The sequence below is a fragment of the Spermophilus citellus genome (assembly GCF_964194105.1).
Source record: "Spermophilus citellus genome assembly, chromosome: X".
Classification (NCBI taxonomy): Eukaryota; Metazoa; Chordata; class Mammalia; order Rodentia; family Sciuridae; genus Spermophilus; species Spermophilus citellus.
Window position 1 is genome coordinate 93913477 of NC_138190.1, and position 21340 is coordinate 93934816.

Consider the following 21340-nt stretch of genomic DNA (forward strand, 5'->3'; position numbering starts at 1 on the left):
TCTAAAATTTCCATTTGGTCCCTCTTTATTTGTTATATTTCATTAATGGACTTTCTAATTTTCAACTTATTTTAAGTGTGCTTCATAGTTGCTCATCAAAACATTTTCTTATAGTTGTTTTAAAATTTCTGATAACTCTAGAATTTTTGTCAATACATCACTAACATTTATTATCTCTTTAATTCAGTTTGATAATTTCTTGGTTATTGTTATGATGGTGAGTAATCTGCTATTGAAATCTGGGCATTTGGAGTATTAAGATAAGATAGTTTGAATATTACTTAAATCTGTTTTTGCTGATTTTCTGACACTATTCTGAGAATTGATAGTAGAAGTGGAGATACTACCTCACAATTGTCACACCAGAGTAGCAATTCATGTTCCCCCCTCAGTCTCTGTTGAAAAGAAAGAACGTTTGCTTTCTTTGAGTGGGTATAAAGGTCCTCGGTCTCCACTGAAACCATGCTGGGAGAGAATGTCTTTATTATTTGTTGCAGTGAAAGCCCCAACTTCCTATTCAGCTTTTCTTACCTCAATAGGGTCTTATGACATCTCACTACAGCTTGGCAAGGTTGACAATGTATGCTCCTCTCTCAGTCCTTGCTGCTATGGTTGGGAGTAAAGTCACAGTTTTTCTGTGTTGGTTGCTTGGAACATCTATTCTCCTACCATTTTATGTCTTTGTAGGTGCCTTTTTTTCTGATTTTTTGACTAAAAAAGGTAGATTTGTTTGGTCAATGTTCATAGTCGTTTCTTGTTTTCCAGCTTGTCTGAATTACATAAGGTAATAAAAAACTGAGGAATCTGGGCACTGTGTAATCCCAGTGGTTTGGAAGGCTGAGGCAGGAGGATAGAGAGTTCAAAACCAGCCTCAGTAAAAGTGATGTGCTCAGCAACTCAATGAGACCATGTCTCTAAATAAAATACAAAATAGGGCTGGGGATGTGGTTCAGTGGTCGAGTGCCCCTGAGTTCTATACACCAGGTACCAAAAAATGAACACAAAAACAAAAACAAAACAAAGGAAACTCATTACCAGATCATTTATTATGATCCAATGTTCGTAGATTATCTGCTTTCTTTTCTTCACATTTCAGTCTTCTTATATTTGTTTTAATGTCCAGGGATTTCACCTATATTTGGAGGAATAAAAATAAATTTGTGTGCTATATCTTCCAGAAACTGAATTGCCCTAAATATGCACTAAATACAGCTAGCTACCCTATACCATTCAGATCGCATTTCTCCTGTAATGGGAGTATAGCCTTTTAGTTATTTAGAATTCTGTGGTCTCCATTAGAAATTACTTGGTAAGGAAAGAAAGAGTTGGATTCACTGTGCCCTTTTAGAACAGAAACTAAAGACTGAATCTTTGCCATTGCAATGATAAAATGGAGAACTGCATCATTATTTATAAAAGTTGTAATTGGAATTTGTCCCCCAATTTTAATCTCTGAGTCTCTATTCACAATTTTAATAGTCAAATATAAAACTTAATTGTCACAAAATTAAAATAAAATGTGCTAACAATGTCTGAAAGTCATTTTTGGGGGGAGGGGTTGTGATACACCATTTCCATTTTCTTCAAGATTTCTCTGCTTATCTCTCTCTCCAAGTGCTTGACTTCATAACTTAAGTGAAAGTTGTAAAATGTAAATATAATTACTTCCTTTTAATATTCTTAGTAATTTTGTACCTCCACCTATTCTCTCTTTACTTTCTGTTGATTTTAATGTAAAGCAATTTAAGTGCCAAGATTCCAGGCAGACATCTCAGTTTGAATTCTAGCTTTGCCTCTTACCTGATTTGTGAATCTTAAGCAAACTTTAACAGGTCTAATGTGCACTCTGCTGATGTGAGAAATGAAGATAATAATTGTACTTAGCTGTAACAGACATGAAAGTTAGAAACTATAGCAGCCTTGAAAGTGCCTGGCTTGTTTCTCCCTTCAATAAAAAAAATAAGTTCAATTGGAAGTTGTATATATTGCTGACAGTTTCCAGCTGTTATTGTCTTGAAGATATGCCACAGATTTTCAGGTGAGGACACATCCTTTGTGAATGCCTCCAGTCAAAGAGTGTATGCTGAGATACTGAGAACAAGACAACCTTGCATCTGCCCCTATCTTGAGTTCCTTTCACAGGTCTCATATCTGTACTGCAATCTGCATTATATTCTGAAAACTTTCATTGCCAGATCCTGCTGTTCCCCATTTGATACTTAATAAACCTATCAATAAACTTGAAAATACTAACTCCATCACTGTATCTGCTTGACAAACGACTTAGCTTGCACAGTACCTCATAAAAGGTGCAATAAAATTATATCAAATCATTTCTTCAGATAATACTTAACATATAATAATCAGTAAATAAAAGTTAGCTTTTATTATGCTTTTGAAAGCTTGACTTCCGCTCTTTATTGGGTGTTCTTGACCATTGTTATGGTTTGGATTTGGAATGTCCCAACAAGGCTCATCTGTTGAAAACATGGTCTCCAATGCAACAGTGTTCAGAGGCAAGGTTTGGGGGAAGTGACTGGATCATGAGGGCTCTTGTGTCGTCAATGGATTGATAATTTTATGTTGTTACTAAAAAGTAATGAAAACTGCAGAAGATGAAATGTATCTTGGTGACTATATCTTTTCCCTTGCCCCTTCTCTCTTTCTGTTTCTTAGCTGCCATGGGGTGAGTAGCTTTCCTCCACTGCACCCTTCTGCCATGATGTTTCTGCAGTGGAGATATCTGAACATGGATTGTAACCACTGAAACCATGAGACAAAATAAATCTTTCTTCCTCTAAGTTTATATCCTTAAGTACTGGTTACAATAATGGAAAGCTGACCAAGGCAACCATATTTTAATATTACTTATTAGCTTTTTTTCCATCAATTATCTGTCTGCTTGCCTACAAACTGACAGTTTTTAGTGTCTCCTTAAGTAGTACTTTTCCCTAGTTTTATCAAATGTATTTGTCTCCAAAGGTTTAAAACAACACCAGCAACACCCACATGTGCAGCAATAAAATATGATTTCTCTTTTTAGTTATTTCTCTGAACCATGCTATATTGTTGGTTCTATTTATTTCCATATATATTTATTTCCATACCAGGGTTTGAACTCAGGGGCACTTGACCACTGAGCTGCATCCCCAGCCTTATTTTATATCTTATTAGAGACAAGTTCTCACTGAGTTGCTTAGCACTTCGCTGGTGCTGAGGCTAGCTTTGAACTCTCAATCCTCCAGCCTTAGCCTCCTAAACCACTAGGATTACAGGCATGTCCCATCGCCCCTTGGTGGGTTTCCTAAATTCTTAGCATTTCTGAGAAGTACATAAATCTGATTCATTTTCATTTAACCCATTATTTGTCAAATCAATTCAATTCTATAACAAACACACAGCAGAGACACATACCTCTGAGATTTTGGGGCATCAATATAAAAAAAATTTGCAAGTAAATATGACACCTTGATTATTAAATATGACTAATTAGAAATAAATGTGAGTAATCATTGGTATTCAATCAGAACTTTAAATTTCTTAGGCACATTAGAGTAATTGTGGATTATAAGAAAAAAGTACAAGCTATGCTTAGTACGCCTTAATAAATAGTCAAGAAAAAATTCAGGCACACACACACATACACCACACTCACACACACACACACACACACACACACACACACACACACAATGAACAAACCTTAATTCTCAATATGCTATGAATTCTAGGACAACTTAATGGCTTCTTAGGTAAATTAGAAAGTGTCAATTGTTCTGGATGTGCACAGAGGTGATAACTACCCATTCCAAGGATAAAGCTTGCTCGGTACCTGTCAAATAACATTAGTATCTACTTAATAATGTGAATTTCCCAAGAAAAAAGAGAGTCTAAATTTTCTCAACACATAGAAATAATAAATATTTAAGGACATGGAAATGCTAATTACTCTGATTTGGTCATTACACATTGCATACATACCTTGAATTATCATACTCTTCCCCATAAATATACACAAATATAGTATGCCAATTAAAATGAAAAATAATCCAACTAAAAGAGCAAGAAATTTCAACATGCCATCAAATCATCTGTTCACCTGGGTAGTTATATAATCTCTCAGATCCTCAGTTTCCTTATCTGGAATATAAGGTTAATAATAGTTATTATTAACTATTAATAATAATTAACATTTTAAAGATCAAATTTTCTAATGAAAGTACAGCTCATAAAATAGTCCTAAGTACTGCCCAATGAATGTTACTTATTATTAGCAGAAGTAACATTAATTAGTGATTAATACTATGTCCTGATCCTACTGTCTATAACCTGGGTATAGCGTGAGTTATGAAGAAGTGAAAAACAACAGAAACAGTATTGCTGCTTTGAAATGTTCTGAATATTTTTTCCTAAGTTGAAACCTGAATTATGTCATTCATTAGTTCAATGTGTGAAGTGTCCTCCTATTTCTATTAAAACTAAATGAAAAATTAGATGGCTTACTACCACATTCAAGGTCATGCAGACTATCCTTTAATCTAAATTTCACTTTAAATGCTGACAATTTTCTAATGAAAAGCCTCTGCTCTGGGAGATTTTTGCTAGAAGATGGTTTCTAAACATCTCCTGTATTTGCTTATTGCTGTGCCTTTTTTCTTTACCTTTCTCTTGGGTTTCATGTCATTGTCTTTACCTGACATATTTGCATTCCTCAAACTTTCATAATCAGTTGACTATTCTTTTTCATGTACTCACTCATCCATTCTACCAGTTATCAACAACTACTATGTGTGTGCTCTATTGTAAGCAGTAGAAATATTCCTTATAAAGTAAAACTCCACTAAGAAATATAGTTATTTGAGCCAGTCATGGTGGCTCATGCCTGTAATCCCAGCGGCATTGGGAGGCTAAACAAGAATAATTATGAGTTCAAAGCCAGCCTCAGCAACTTAGTGAGGCCCTAAGTAACTTAGTGAGACCCTGCCTCTAAAGAAAATATTTACAAGGGCTAGAGATGTGGCTCAGTGATTAAGTGCCCCTGGATTGAATTCCTTGCACCAAAACCAAAAAAGAAATGTAGTCATTTAAAAACTCATTAAAAGTCCAACTCTTGTTTAAAAAAGAGAGTGTGTATATATATATATATATATATATATATATATATATATATACATACATACATACATATACATACCATGTATTGTATATAGTATATACATCATGTATAAGGTACATCATATATAATGTATATGGTATATTATATATAATATATCATGATATATCATATATATAATATATAACCTCTCTCTCTCTCTCTCTCTCTATATATATATATATATATATATATATATATATATATATTGCAGTTGAGCTAACCTACTTTGGGGATGAAATATTTCTAAGAAAAGTACACATTTTTATTAACCCAAGTAGGAACAAATGTTCATTAGAAGTTAGTAAAATGGTGTTAGTACTTGGGAGTGAAAGTAGGAATTGGCATGGAGATGTCCCATGCAGAGTGAACAACTATGTGAAGGCTATAAGGTGAAAAAGATCACAGATATTTACAAAGAATAAATTCAGTATGTTCATAATAAGTGTGATGAAGAGAATGTATAATGTGAGGACAGTGCAACAAAAAAAGACTTTTGACATAAAAATTATAATACCTTTGTTTTTCTGTTAGAATGGCCTGTATTGAGCTAGGAAAAATATATCAATTGTCTTTGTTTTCAAAATTCCTAGTGCAACAAACATGGACTCTAAGCAGATGAAAGACCTGGGAATTAGACCAGAAACAATGCACATATTATAAGGAAATAGAGGCACAACACTTCAACATATTGTCACAGGAACTAACTTCCCGAGCAAACTCCTAAAGCACAAGAAATAAAAAGAATCAATAAATGGGATGGCAGCAAACTAAAAAGCTTCTTCACAGCAAAAGAAATAATCAAGAGCATAAAGAGAGTACCTACAGAATGGAAAAAAAAAATCTTTACGACCTGCATCTCAGGGCGTTAATTTCCAGGATATATAAAGAACTCAAAAACCAATCAACAAATGGGCAAATGAACTGAACAAGAACTTAACAGAAGAAGATATATGACCAGTTTCAGCAAATATATGGAAAAATATTCAACATCTTTATCAGTTAGAGAAATATAAATTGAAACTACACTGAGAGGCTGGAGCTGAAGTTCAGTGGTAGAGTGGCTGCTTCACAGGTGTGAGGGATTGGGTTTGATCCTCAGCATTACATAAAAATAGAAAAATAAATATATTGTGTCCATCTACAACTAAAAAAAACTTTTTTAAAAAAACTACAGTGAGGGGCTGGGGATGTGGCTCAAGTGGTAGCACACTTGCCTGGCATGCCCGCAGTGCTGGGTTCGATCCTCAGGACCACATACAAACAAAGATGTTATGTCCGCCAAAAACTAAAAAACAAATATTAAAAAATTCTCTCTCTCTCTCTCTCTCTCTCTCTCTCTCTCTCTCTCTCTCTCAAAAAAAAACTACACTGAGATTTCAACTAACTTTAATCAGAATGGCAATTATCAAGAATATAAGGAATAATAAATGTTGGTCAGGATGTGGGGAAAAAGGCAAACTCATACATTGTTGGCAGGACTGCAGATTGGTATAACCACTCTGGAAAATAGTATGGAGATTCCTCAGAAAACTTGGATTGGAACCACCATTTGACCCAGTTATCTGGCTCTTCAGTATTTATCCAAAGGACTTAAAATAAGCATGCTTATTTTTTAATGATGCTGCCATATCAATGTTTATAGCAACTCAATTTGCAGCAGCTAAACCATGGAACCAGCCTAAGTGCCCTTCAACACATAAACGGATAAAGAAAAAAGTGGTAGGTACACAAAGTGGAATATTACTTGTCCATAAAGAAGAATGAAGTGATGGCATTTGTCAGTAAATGGTTAGATCTGTAGACTATCATGCTAAGTGAAATAATCCAATTCCCAGATTACAAAAGCTGAATGGTCTCTCTGATATCTGGATGCTAACACACAATAAGGGGGTGGTAAGGAAGAATAGAAGTTCATTGGATGAGACAAAGGGAAATGAATGGAAAGGAGGGGCAATGAGATTAGGGAAGACAGTGGAATTAAATCTAACATACTATTTCTATGTACACATATGAAAATACCTAAGTGAATCCCACCATCATGCCCACCTACAAGAATGGAGTCCTAATTAGAATAAGATATATTCCATGCTTGTGTAATTTCATCAAAATGGATTATACTACCATGTATAAGTAAGAAAAAACAATTTAAAAATCTCCAGTGCAGTGCCTTATAGAGAGAAAACATTCAGAAAATAATCAATGAAATGAATTTCTTTACAGGAACTTATTTGAAAATTCTCTAGTATAGAGCTAGTTCATTTCCTGAAACTTTCCAAAGATATTTACAACTTTTACCTTTGTTCACAGGATTTTGGTTTTCATATATTAAAAATTGTATTATGTACTTTCTACAATATTTCTGTATTCTTTTGAACTGCATCAAAGATAATCTCCTTTTGATTACACTGAAAGTGATGTTTGGTGTGAAAGAAATGAGATTAAATTAGGACCAGTTCATACTGACTTGTTCTTAAAACAAGTCATAGTTTGCTAAGAGAATGAAATGTGCAATCTTTAGCTCACAGCCACCAAGCAGATAGGAACCTATGAAGCAAAGGTGTGCTTATCCAAATAATAATATATCTTCTCAAAATTCAGAGGAAAAGTGCTGCAAGTTAAGCTTGTCTTGTTTTATATGTCAAATCATTTATTCTGAGCTTTCACAAACACTTTTAGCAAGTTACCTAAGACTTGCCAACATGATTCTCATAAATATAACTGTCTTTTTCATTATACAGGCATTTGCAGTATTTGCTTTATATTTGAGAAGAAAGCACTTTATATTTAAACAAACTGAAACTGTTCTTAAAATTTTATTTCTACGTTAAGAAGACAGTATAAAGGCAGAAATTTGAAATGTTTTTAACATGCTGAATAAAGAAAATACTCTTTCCTTCCAAAAGTGCCTTCGTAGTGTTTCAGACATGACTGCACTGATTGGATCAGAGAATAATTTTGGTTTTATTCATCTTCTGTATTATTCCATTATTTTAATTATTATTTGTTGAAATATGAATTATATTAAACAAAAGTCCATGCTTTTAGTGAATAGCTCTATGAAATTGAAAAATGCATCTAATTGTACAACAGCCAAAATCAAAATATTAAATACTTTTATCAAAATAACCAATTTCATCTCATCCCTTTCTAGTCAGCCCATCCTGACACTTAATCTCCACCTCTGACAACCACATATCTACTCTCTATCAGTATAGTTCTGTCTTTTACCAAAATGTTATAGGAATGATATCCTATAGTATGTATACTTTTGAGTCCAAATTATTTCCCTTAGTAAGGCATTTGAGAGTTATCACTGTTGTGTGTAAAATTAATACTTTTCTTTTTAATTTTATTTCACTTCCATGAAAACCTATGGTTTGCATTGTCTGATCTCTATATTTTTGATTCTCATCTGAAAAGTAAGAAAATTCTGTTTTTTTCTTGTTCATACAATTTTGTGTTCAGATTATTTTGTTGTTTTTTATTGTGGCTATTTGAATTAATTTTAATACTATTCCACTATAATTTAATTTTTTTTATCCTATGACTAATGGAGTCACACATCATTCATGTGATAATTTGCTGTCCATATATCCTCTTTGGTGAAGTGTCCAAATGTTTACATACATTTGGTTGGATTTTTTTTCTTATTATTCTATGTTGAGGGTTCTTTGTATATTTTGGTGATACATTCTTTGCCTAATATGTGACTTTCAAATATTTTCTTTTATTTGTCTTTTCCTTTTTTGCCTAAGTTATTTTGAAGAGTATAAATTCTAGTTTTGATCAAGAGCAATGTTTAATTTCTTTAATGGGTTATAGCTAGGAATGTTTTGCCTAAAGCATGGGCCTAAGTATTTTTCCTGTGTTTTTGTTTTCTTAGACATTTTATATCTGGGATTGTTTTTAATTAACCATTTTTTGTGTGGTAGAAAGCATGGCTCAAATTTTATTTACGTGTGTGTGTGCACACATTTCTTGCATGTGTATATCTAATAGTTCCAGCATTTTGTTGTAAATATTAATCTTTTTAAAATTGAATTGACTTTTTATTTTGGTCAATGCATATATGTGTGGGTTTACTTCTTGACTTTCTATTCAGTTCCAATTAAGGTATGTGGGTATTCTTTTGCAAGTACCACATTGTCTTGATTACTATGGCTTTATATTGTTTTAAACAAGATAATAGAAGTCCTCAAATTTTGTTCTTTGTATTTTTTAGATTGTTTTTGGCCTTTCCACTTCTATTATCTTTTCATATGATTTTTAAATCAAATTTATTTCAATTAAAATTTGTCCTGCTTGGATTTTATTTGGATTGCATAGAATATATAGATCATGTTAGGGAAAACAAATGTCTTAATAATATTGATTATTTTCATGAACATGAATTTTCTCTATACTTAGGTAAAAATTTTATTATTATTTTAATTTATGTTTTATAAATTTCACCATAGAAACATACATATTTTTCTAAATTAAATATACTGTTTTTGTTGGTTTTAGGTGCTAGTGAGATGATACATTCTATCAAATTCATCTTCTGATTTTTCATTTCTAGAACCTAGAAATATGGTTGACTTTTATATATTGACCTTTTATCTTGCCACCTGGCTGAAGATGCTTATTAGTTCTAATAACTATATTGTAGATTTCTTTAAATATTTCTTTTTTAATTGTAGGTGGACACAATATGTTTATTTAATTTTTATGTGGTGCTGAAGATCAAACCCAGTGCCTCATGCAAGATAGGTGAACAATCTACCACTGAGCCACAACCCAACCCCTATATTGTAGATTTTAAAGAATATTTAAGTAGACAATCAAGATCCCTATGAAATAAGACTTTTATTTCTTCTATTCTCAACTGTATGTCATTTATTTATGTATTCCCTTACTTGTTTACCTTCTTATTTATATATGTGTGCATTTAGACTTGTTGAACTAAATAGACTTCCAGTATGTTGTTGAATAGAACTATTCATACAATAGGACTTGTATTCCTTCCAGTCTTAGGAGGAAATAATTTTTGTCTTCAACCACTTACAGTGATGTTAGTTGCATGTTTTGTAGATGTTCTTTATGGCTTTAAAGAAGTTCCCTTCTATTTTGTTTGCTGAGATTATTGTGAATGGATATTTAACTACTGTCAAATGGTTTTCCTAAACCAGTTGTACTGATCACATAATGACCATATCTCTTGATATGATAATTTATTTTCATTGATTATTTAACACATTTATTGTGGTATATTTTACAAATCATACATTTCACTAATTTCAAGTATATAGTTTGACTATTTTAAGTAATTTACTAAGAAACATGATGATCATTTCAAGTCAACTTTAAAATATTTTCATCCCCTAATAAGACCAGTATACCCATTTACAATTAATTCTTATTCCAGTTGCCAACTCCAGGCAAAAATTAATCAACTTTCTATATCTATTAATTTGAATTTTCTGGATATGCCTTATAAATAGTATCACATGGTATCTTGTTTTCAGTTTATGGAACCTTACAATCAGCAAAATGTTCCCAACATTCATCCATACTCTAGTATGAATCATACTCTAGTATATGTTGAAAATATACCTCATACATTTTCAAGACTGAATAGTATCCCATTGTATAGATACATCATATTTTCTTTATCCATTCCTTGGTTGGTGGACATGTATTTTTTTCACATTTGGCAATTATGCATATTGAATATAATACAATTGATATAGAAGTTTTGTGTGTTTTGTGTGAGCATGTTTTTATTTGACTTAGATACCTAGGAGAAAAATTGCTGAGTAATAAGTTAGTTCTATGTTTAACTTTTTGAGATACTGACAAATTATTTCCTACAAGTTTGAACAATTCTATACCCCCACCAACATTGCATGAGGGATCAATCTTTGCCAACACTTGCTATTGTCCTTCTACTTGATTATAACCATCCTATTTGGTGTGAATTGGTATCTCATTGTGAGTTGGAATTGCATCTTTCAAACAATTAATGATATTGTCTTTTTGTTTGCTTATTGACCATTCATATATCTTCTTTGGAGAATTATCTACTGAAATCCTTTTATGTTTGTATTTAAATATGTTTCTTGTTGATGTTCTAAGCATTTTATAAATTTCAGTACTAGGCTTTTATTAGATAATATAGTTACAGATTTTTTCTTTTAGTCTGTAATTAGTTGTTTTTTTCGGTTTGTTTATAGGGTTTATTTTAACTAGATTTATTATTACCTAATATATAACATAAATATTGTATATGATAATGGGGAAATGTGGTATTTCAATACATATCTGTTTTGTTATGTTTAAATTAAACATTTATGTCTCCATCAATTATCTTTTCTCTATAGTATTCTCTGAAGGATAAAATTTTTAAGTTTGATAAAGACAAATTTATTTTTCCTTTGCTTGTGCTTGAAGTGTCATATCTAAGAAACCATTAATTGATAAAAAGTCACAAAGATTTACATATATGGTTTGTTCTAAGGGCTGTTTTGTTTTAGGTGTTATATTTAGGTCTTTCAGTTATTTTGAGTTAAATTTTGTATGTGGAAAGAAATTTTATCACTGTTTGAAGGGAAAAAATCAATTCTCCCTCCCATTGAATGTGTATAAATTATTGACTATGAACATGAATATTTATTTCTGAAAACTTTAGTCCAATGTAGCCATTATTTTTTACTATAATTGCCAATAGGTTACATGTGTATACTCTGAGTTTATAAACACATTTTACAATCATAGCTGTATGTAGTTGTCTTTTAATTCAGACATGAAAAGCAAAGAATTAAGAACAAAAATACATTTATACTAACTTTACATTTACTTTGTATTTACCTTAAACAGTATTCTTGTTTTTCCTTAAAATTTGTGTTATTATCTTGTATCTTTTCATTCCAACTTGAGGAGCTCACTTTAATATTTGTTAGTTTGTTTGTACTGGGATTGAACTCAGGGCTTCAAACGTGTTAGGTAAGTGCTCTGCTACTGACCTACATCTGCAGCCCTTTTAATTTTATTTTTAGAGTGCTCTTGCTAAGTTTCATAGGTTGGCCCTGATCATGTGATCCTCCTGCCTCAGCCTCCTGAGTAGTTGGTATTATTGGTGTGCACCAGTGCACCTTGTTCAATATTTCTCACAGAGCAGTTCTGCTAGGAATAAATTCTCTCAGCTTTTGTTTATCTCAGATTGTCTTAATCTCTCTTCTTGTAGAAAAAAAAATGGAATTAATTATTTGTTAATATTCTTTGTTTTTCTTTAAACACTTAGTATATCACACTTGAATATTTGCAAATATGCTTTTTGGTAGGGATGTCTTTTAGTTTATCCTACTTTGACCTGATTGAGCCTTTTGGATGTGTGAACTGATTATATTCATCAAACTTAGGAAAATTTCAGCCATTATTTCCTCAAATATTCTTTCTCACCCTTTATTTCCTCTCTTTGTAGGACTCCCATTAAATATAAGGTTAGAATTCCCTAGTCCTTTTTCCTCTTTCTTTCTTTCTTTCTTTCTTTCTTTCTTTCTTTCTTTCTTTCTTTCTTTCTTTCTTTCTTTCTCTTTCTTTGTTTCTTTCTTTCTTTCTTTCTTTCTTTCTTTCTTCTTTCTTTCTTTCTTTCATCTTCTTTTTTTTAGTTCTCCCTCATTTATTTTGGATTAGCTTCTGCATATCAAAGAAAATATTTGACCTTTGACTTTTTGGGACTGGCTTATTTCACTTAGCATAATAGTCCTTTTATTTACTGGCAAATTCCATAAAGTCATTCTTTTTATGGCTGAGTAATACTAAATAGTGTATATATACCATATTTTATTAATTCATTCATCAATTGAAGGTCACCTAGATTGGTTTCATACATTTAATATTATGAATTGTGCTGCTATAAATATTGATGTGCCTGTATTACTATAATATGTTGATTTTAAATCACAGCTGCACAGCTCTTAATTTGGATATATACCAAAGAGTGGGATAGCTGTGTCATATGGTGGTTCCATTCTTAGTTTATTGAGTAGACTCTGTCATCACACTCTTGTTTCCTTTGCATTGCAGAAGCTTTTTATTTATTTAACTTTTGTTTATAATATACATAACATTAGGATTAATTTAGACGTGATTATAAATGCATGAAGTATAGTTGACTCCAATTAAGTCCCTAGTATTAATGTTGCCCTCTTCCTTGTCTATCACCCGGTTCCTTTTCATCTACTTTACTGTGTGTGTGTGTGTGTGTGTGTGTGTGTGCGCGCGCATAGTTGTTGTTTGAGTTTTTCATATATTCTAAATATTAATGCCCTTGGGAGTAAATGGTAGCAAAGATCTTCTCCCATTATGTAAGTTCTCTATTCAATCTCTTGTTTACTGTTCAGAAGCTTTTTAGTTTGATTGTGTCACACCTATTGACTTTTAGTTATATTTCTTGCACTTCAGGGATCTTGGTAATTTTCTTCTAATTGTTCAGAGTATCTGGTCTAATCCCTAGTTCTTCATTGCTTTTTGAGTTTTCTACAGGGTGAGACATATGGGTCCATCTTCATTCTTCACCATATGTATATCCTGTTTCCCAGCACCATTTGTTAAAATTATCCTTTATCCAATATAAGTTTTTGCCACCTTTGTCTAATATCAGATAACTGTGTTTATGTGAGTTTTATCTCTGTGTCTTCTCTTCTATTCCATGAGTCTTCATTTCTGTTTTGGTTCCAGTACCATGCTGTTTTGTTACTATAGCTTTGTATTATAATTTCAGGTCAAATAGTGTGATGCCTCCAGCATTGATTGCTCGTTTTGCTCAGGATTGCTTTGGCTATTTCTGGGACTCTTATTTTTCCATTAGAATTTTAGTCCTGATTTTCCTATTTCTGTAAAGATTGTCAATGCAAATAGGAGCTGCATTGAATATGCATAACAAGTTTTGTAGTGTGGCCATTTTGATGACATTAGTTCTTCTTATCCAAGAACATGGGATATCTTTCTAACTTCTAATGTATTTGATTTGTTTCTTCAGTGTTCAGTAGTTTTCAGTATAGAGGTTCTTCACATCATTCATTAGATTAATTCCTAGGTCTTTTTTTTTTTTAAAGATTGTTTTGAATGAGATAGTTTTCCTAATTTCTTTTTCAGCAGATTCATTATTGGAGTAGGGTAAAACAAGTGATTTATATATATTGATTTTGTATCCTGCTACATTACTAAATTTGTTTATCAACTCTAGAAGTTTTCAGGTGGAGCTTTTAGGGTCTTCTAAATATAGGATTATGACTTCGGCAAGCAAGAATAGTTTGACCGGGGCTGGGGATGTGGCTCAAGCGGTAGCGCGCTCGCCTGGCATGCGTGCGGCCCGGGTTCGATCCTCAGCACCACATACCAACAAAGATGTTGTGTCCGCCGAGAACTAAAAAATAAATATTAAAAATTCTCTCTCTCTCTCTCACTCTCTCTCTCTCTCTCCTCTTTAAAAAAAAGTATTAAAAAAAAAAGAATAGTTTGACCACTTTTCCTATTTGTATTCCTTTAATTTCTTTCACTTTCCTATTTGCTTTGACTAAATTATCAAGGACTATGTTGAATAGGAGTGATGAAAGTGAGCATTCTTTTCTGGTTCCCATTTTTAGAGTAAATGCTTTCATTTTTTTTTTCTCTGTTCAGCATGATGTTGGCCTTGGGTTAGTCATATACAGCTTTTACAATATTGAAATAAGCTCCTTCTATCCTTAGTTTCTCTATAATTTTTAATTTAATGGGTGCTGGACTTTGTCAAATGCTTTTTCTGCATCTATTGATATAACCATGTAATTCTTGTTTTTACCTACATTTATGTGATGAATGACATTTTTTGATTCACATGTGTTGAATCAACCTTGCATCACTGGGTGGAAACCCATTTGATCATGGTGCACTATCATTTAATATGTTTTGTACGTGATTAGCCAGTATTTTATTGAAACTTTTTGCATCTGTGTTCATCAGAGATATTGGTCTGAAGTTTTCTTTCCTTGATGTGTCTTTGTCTGTCTTAGGTATAAGGATGATAGTAGCCTCATAGAATGAGTTTGGATGGGTTCCCTCCTTTTCTATTTCATGGAAAAATTTGAGGAGGAAAGATTTTATTTCTGTACAAGCTTTTAATTTGATGTCATCTCACATATTGATGTTTATTTTATTTCTTGCACTTTAGGTGTTTTGTTAAGAAAGTAGGTTCCTGTGCCTACATGTTGGCGAGTTGGGCCTACATTTTCTTCTAGCAGTTGCAGCATTTCTCATCTAATTTGTAGGTCTTTAACATACTATTAATTGACTTTTATGCAGGCTGAGAAGTAGAAGTTCAATTTCATTCTGCTACATATGAATTTCCAGTTTTCCCAGCACCATTTGTTGAAAAAGGCATACTTTTCTCCAGCATATGGTTTTGACACCTTTGTCTAGTATCAGATGATTGTTTTTATATGGGTTTGTCTTTGTGTCTTCTATTCTATTCCATTGTTCTTTATGCCTGTTTTGGCGCCAATATCACACCACTTTTTACTACAGTTCTGTAGTGTAATTTAAGGTCTGCTATTGTGATGCATCCTGCTTTGCTTTTCTCACTAAGGATACTTTCATCAAAATAGAGGAAGGACTAGTACAGTAGATGAAAGGGATTGAGGAAAAGGAAGAAGACATGGGAAAATGGAAGTACAGTGAATTGAAACTGACCAAAATTTCATATGTACATACATGGATGCGGCATGGTGGGTCCTGGCATTGGATGTATTCACAAGACACTAGTTAAAAAAAAATTTTTAAAAGTAAACTGTAAACGGATTGAAGAGGGGATTAATAAAGTGGAGAGAGGGGGCGGGAAGCAGGAAAGTGCTGGGAATTGAATGGGAGATGGTTGTGTTATATTGTTTTATGATAATGTCAAGGTGTTTCCATCCTGGTTTTATATATAACTAAAAAGAATAAAAATAAATAAATAAATATAATAGTGGTACATTAGTGTTGTCCTAAATTTTTTTGAGTCTATTCTTTTTGTTTTTTTAATTCATTATACTTTATTTTCCTGAGACTGGATAATCCCGAGAGACCTAGTTTTAGGTTTGCTGACTATTACTTCTGCCAAGTTGAATCTGAGATTGTTTAATTTATCTAGTAAATTCTCCATTTCAGTTATCATTCTTTTCAATTGTAGAATTTCTATTTTTATTTCTGTGTTATTAGTATTGATATTCTCTAATGAATGAGAGAACATTCCTATATACTCCTTTAATTCTTTAGAAATGTTTTTAGTTATTTGAATGTACTTATAACAGTTGACTTAATGAATTTGTTTGTTAAATCTGACATCTGGGCTCTAACATAAGCAATTTCTGTTGTATGATTTTATTACCTGTGTTATAAGCCATACTTTCCTGCTCTTTACATGCATTATAATTTTGGGAAAAAATGACATTTTAAATAATATAAATAATAGTATGTCAATGTGGGAATGAGATTACGCTTGCTCTGGACTGTGTTTTGTTACTGTTGTCTTTTTATTGTTTCGATGATGTTGCTATTATTGATTTTTTTTTCTGTTAATAATCTTTCTGGACTACTACTGCAACTTCTGTATTCTCTTAGTGAATTGCCACTAGAGTATGTTTTTAGGTAGCTTAGAGAATAGATAATGATTAGTTATATATTTCCTTAAATGCCTTGAATACTTCTTTGTGTGTTTGGGGGCATGTATTCATCACTCAGGAGTTTATAAATCTGCCTTAATCTTAATTCACTGGTTTTACAGAGCATGAATTTCAACTAGAGGTGTTACTTAGCTTTTTCCATATATTTTCTGGATAAAAGCACAACTCTGAAATTTCACATTGCCTCTAAATCACAAAAAATATGTCAGAGTTTCTTGAAGCTCCCTGTGGACATCTTGCTCTCCAGATCTTCCTTATGAATTTTGGCTATGATCGCTTTTGTTCAAACTGGTACAGCTTTAGGTAATTTTGATATTTATCATTGTCTAATTATTTTTGGCAAATAACCTGAAAATAGGTAGAGTCTTTCCCATGGAACCAGATCTGAGTCATGTCAAATAAAATGCAAACCTCTCAATCGGTGTCTTCTTTAGGATGCCAAAAGAAAGGAAAATTAATGATCATACTCTGGGGATAAAAGTAGTCATAAAGCAAGTCATAAAGGCACTGTTTAGGAAAGTCCTGACTGGGGAAAATTTGATTTGTGTAAGTCAAGTGAAGCACAATATACATAAAGCAGGATATTTTTTACATATCTCAGAGAAGTTAGTGATAGCTGATGGAAAATATGGGGATGGCAGGGAATTCAGCCAGTGTGAAGTGAGCAAGAGAGAAACTTTGGGACCTTAATGTCTGTTAAAAGGTCAATGGAAATTAGCCCTTAGGCTTTCCTATGAAAGTTGTGGGTTGGCTAAAGAAAACATGAATGGTTGGGTGCACGCCTATAATCCCAGTGTCTCAGGAGGCTGAGACATGGGTATGGGAAGTTCGAAGCTAACTTCAGCAACAGTGAGGCACTAAGGAACTCAGTGAGACACTGTCTCCAAATAAAATGCAAAATAGGGCTGGGGATGTGGCTCAGTGGATGAGTGTCCCTGAGTTCATTTCCTAGTCTCAAAAAAAAAAAAAATGAGTGAAAAGGGTAACTTATCTCCATTACTAGGTTTGATTGTGATCAGCAACTGTGGGATGCATTGGGTTTAGGATCTGTTAAATTAAATTTGTCCTATAGGTATTTCCATATTTTGAATCCCTACATAATAATCTGCAACTTAACTTAGTATATAAACAAACCTCAACCCAACTTAAAAGTATTTTATTGTAATGAATAGCTGAACTCAGTGGATCTCAACAGCCAAGCTTTAATTAATCATAGACTGCCCACTAATCAAATCATGTCCATAAAAAGAAAAGGCCTCTTCATATTATTCCCATATAAGGAAAATGTCCTGCTGTAACCAATATATTTCTATATATCACTTTTTTTTTCTATCTCTAATTCTGCCTATCCACATTTCTGGGTGGAACTCTTAAAACTTATGGTTCTGAGGTTTGATTCATGAATCGTTCTTTGCTTAAATAAGCCCTGCTAAATTTAATTTGGAGTTTTAAAGGCCCATAAAATAAAGAATAAGCAAGCTATATTACAAATAACCACACAGGGAAATTAAATTTTAAGTAGACCAAAGGGAATGGGGTATAACTATATTTCAAATAATTTATGTCAAGGCTAAAAATGGAAGTTGAGGCAGCAACTATATTTAACAAATTATGACAAAATTTAATTGAAGCTTTTCTAAAAAATTCAAACTTCCAATCTCTTTAATTGATTTGCTTAGATTACAGTTTGAAAATATTTTTCATAAAAGAATAGATAATGAATAGTTCAGGCTTTCCAGGACTTACACTCTCTCTCCTGCATAGAAGCAGCCACAGAAATAGATAAATTTGTGATCACTGCTATGTTCAAGTAATCTTATTTACAAAAGTAAGTTTCAAGGGAGATTTGTGTTGAAATGATATAATATTTTAATCCTTGATTTAGACCATTTATTTTTATTTTTTAAAATTTCTATATTCTAATATGTATGATAGCAGAATGCATTACAATTAATATTACACATATAGAGCATAATTTTTCATATCCCTGGTTGTACAAAAAGTAGAGTCACACCATTGTTGTCTACATACATGTACTTAAGGTAATGATGTCCATCTCATTCCACCATCTTTTCTCAAGCCATGCTCCTCCCTTCCCCTCCCTCTCCTTTGATCTATTTAGAATTCGATTTAGACCATTGATATTAATGTCATTACTAGTATAATTGACACTAAAGCACCATTATCATAATGGTTTTTCTCTTTACTCCATTGGTTCTAATTTCTCTACCTTCTTCTTTTTCTGTCTGCTATTGGATCATTTGACTGCTTTTATTATTCTATATTAACTCCAATTATAATCCACTGTTTATACCACTTTTTAATTTTTAAGGCATTGTCTTGATGTTTATAATTTTTATCTTCAATTACCAAGTCTACTTTCAAAAAATTTATACTGTTTTAAATGTGGTACATGAACCCTATAATATTATTACCTCTGTTTGTTCTGTCTCCCATTTTGTGCTATTATTATCATAAATTTTATTTTTATAAGTACCATGAACCTTCAGCATGCTATTAGAATTTTATTTTTTAAAAATATTGACTTTTTAGTTATAGGTGGACAGTGTCTTTATTTTATATTTATGTGGTGCTGAGGATTGAACCCAGTGCCTCATGCATGCTAGGCGAGCACTCTACCTCTGAGTCACAATCCCAGCCCCAAATTATTAAAATTTAGATTGTCAATTGCACTCTTGAACAAGGTATCTATGAGTTTTTTGAAGTTGTTATTTGAATATTTCATAATTATGGAAATATCTTGGTTAGTATGTCTTCACATATTTCAGCCAACTCATATTCTCTTAACTTCACCTCTTGAATTCCAATATTAGGTTTGTCAGATCATTTGATAATTGTTCCACAGTTGTTTACTGCTCTATGCTCTCTCATGCTCTCTTTCTTTTTACTTTTTATGTTTGAGTTTGTTTTTGTTCCTCTTGACCATTCTTCAAATTAACTGATTATATCTGTAGTTATATTACATATACTGAGGATACCATCAAAGGAATTGTTTGTATTTATTCTTATACCTTATATTCCTAATATTTTCATCTTGTTATATTTCTTGAAGATTCCAACTCTCTACTAAAATTTCCCAATTGTTCATACATGTTTTCTACCTTTTCTACTAGAATCTCAGACATACTAAATATTATGATTTGAATATGTGACCTCTCCAAAATTTTATGTTGAAACTTACTTTCTTTTTTAAAATATTTTTAAGATGGACACAATATCTTTATGTATTTTATTTATTATTTTTATGTGGTGCTGAGGATCGAATCCAGTGCCTCACATGTGTGAGGCAAGTGTTCTACCACTGAGCTTTAACCCCAGCCCCGAAATTTACTTTCTTTGAATATTTTTTTTTAGTTCTTGAAACTTTGTTATTTATTTATATGCAGAGCTGATAATAAACCCTAGTACCTCACATATACTAAGCAAGTGCTCTACCACTGAGCTACAACTCCAGTCTGAAACTTAATTCTTATATGATTGTACGTTCAGAGGGAGGGTTTTTTGAAGAAGTAAATAAATTATGAAGACTCCACCCTCATGAATGAATTATTGCCTTATATAATGAATGGAAGGATGTACCTTGGGTACTTTTTCCTTTCTATCCCTTCTTCCATGTAAAGACAAATTGTTTCTCCTCTCTGGAAAAAGCAGCAACAATGTATCATATTGGAAAAAGAGAGCTCATGACCCTTCATGCACACTGAACATACCAGCACATTATTCTTGAGTTTCCTTGCATCTAAAACTGTAAGAAATAAAACCTGCTATTTATTAATAACCTAGTATGTTATTTTATTATAGTAACACGAAGAGTCTGGGACACTAATCTAAGTTACATTAAGTTTCTTGTCTGATATTTTCATGATCTGCATCATCTATGTTGTTTTCTTGATTACTTTGTACTATGCCAGTGTTCTTAGTATTTCTATTGTTATTCCTAAGTCTCACAATTTTTATTACATGTTAGACTTATTGTGTACTATACACTGGAGTAAATGATATTTATTCCAGGAAATAAGCATGTGTCTTCTAATAATAGTCTATTAGGGTTTTAGTGTCTATGGTAGAGGGATTGAATCAATCTTTTTAGAAACTGAGCAGGGTTTGTGCTATATTGTGGTGATGGTTACCCTAAATACATATACAAATACAAATCTTTTTAATATTTCCTTGAAATTATGGCTGGACCTTGGGCTCCACTCTTAGTATTTGCCAATCCCTATTTGCCTTTAAGAGGAATCTATCCTTCATGTATTTGTCTCTCCTCCAATGATAGTGTAATAAGCCATTGTTATCAGTGACTTCATCTTTTTTATTCCTGTTTTCTCTCTCATTCCAAAGATATGGACTTCACTCTGCATTTCAGAGTATCTTGCCCTCAAGATAAGAATAGACATGATTGATTTGGGGCTGGGGATGTGGCTCAAGCGGTAGCGCGCTCGCCTGGCATGCGTGCGGCCCGGGTTCGATCCTTCGATCCTCA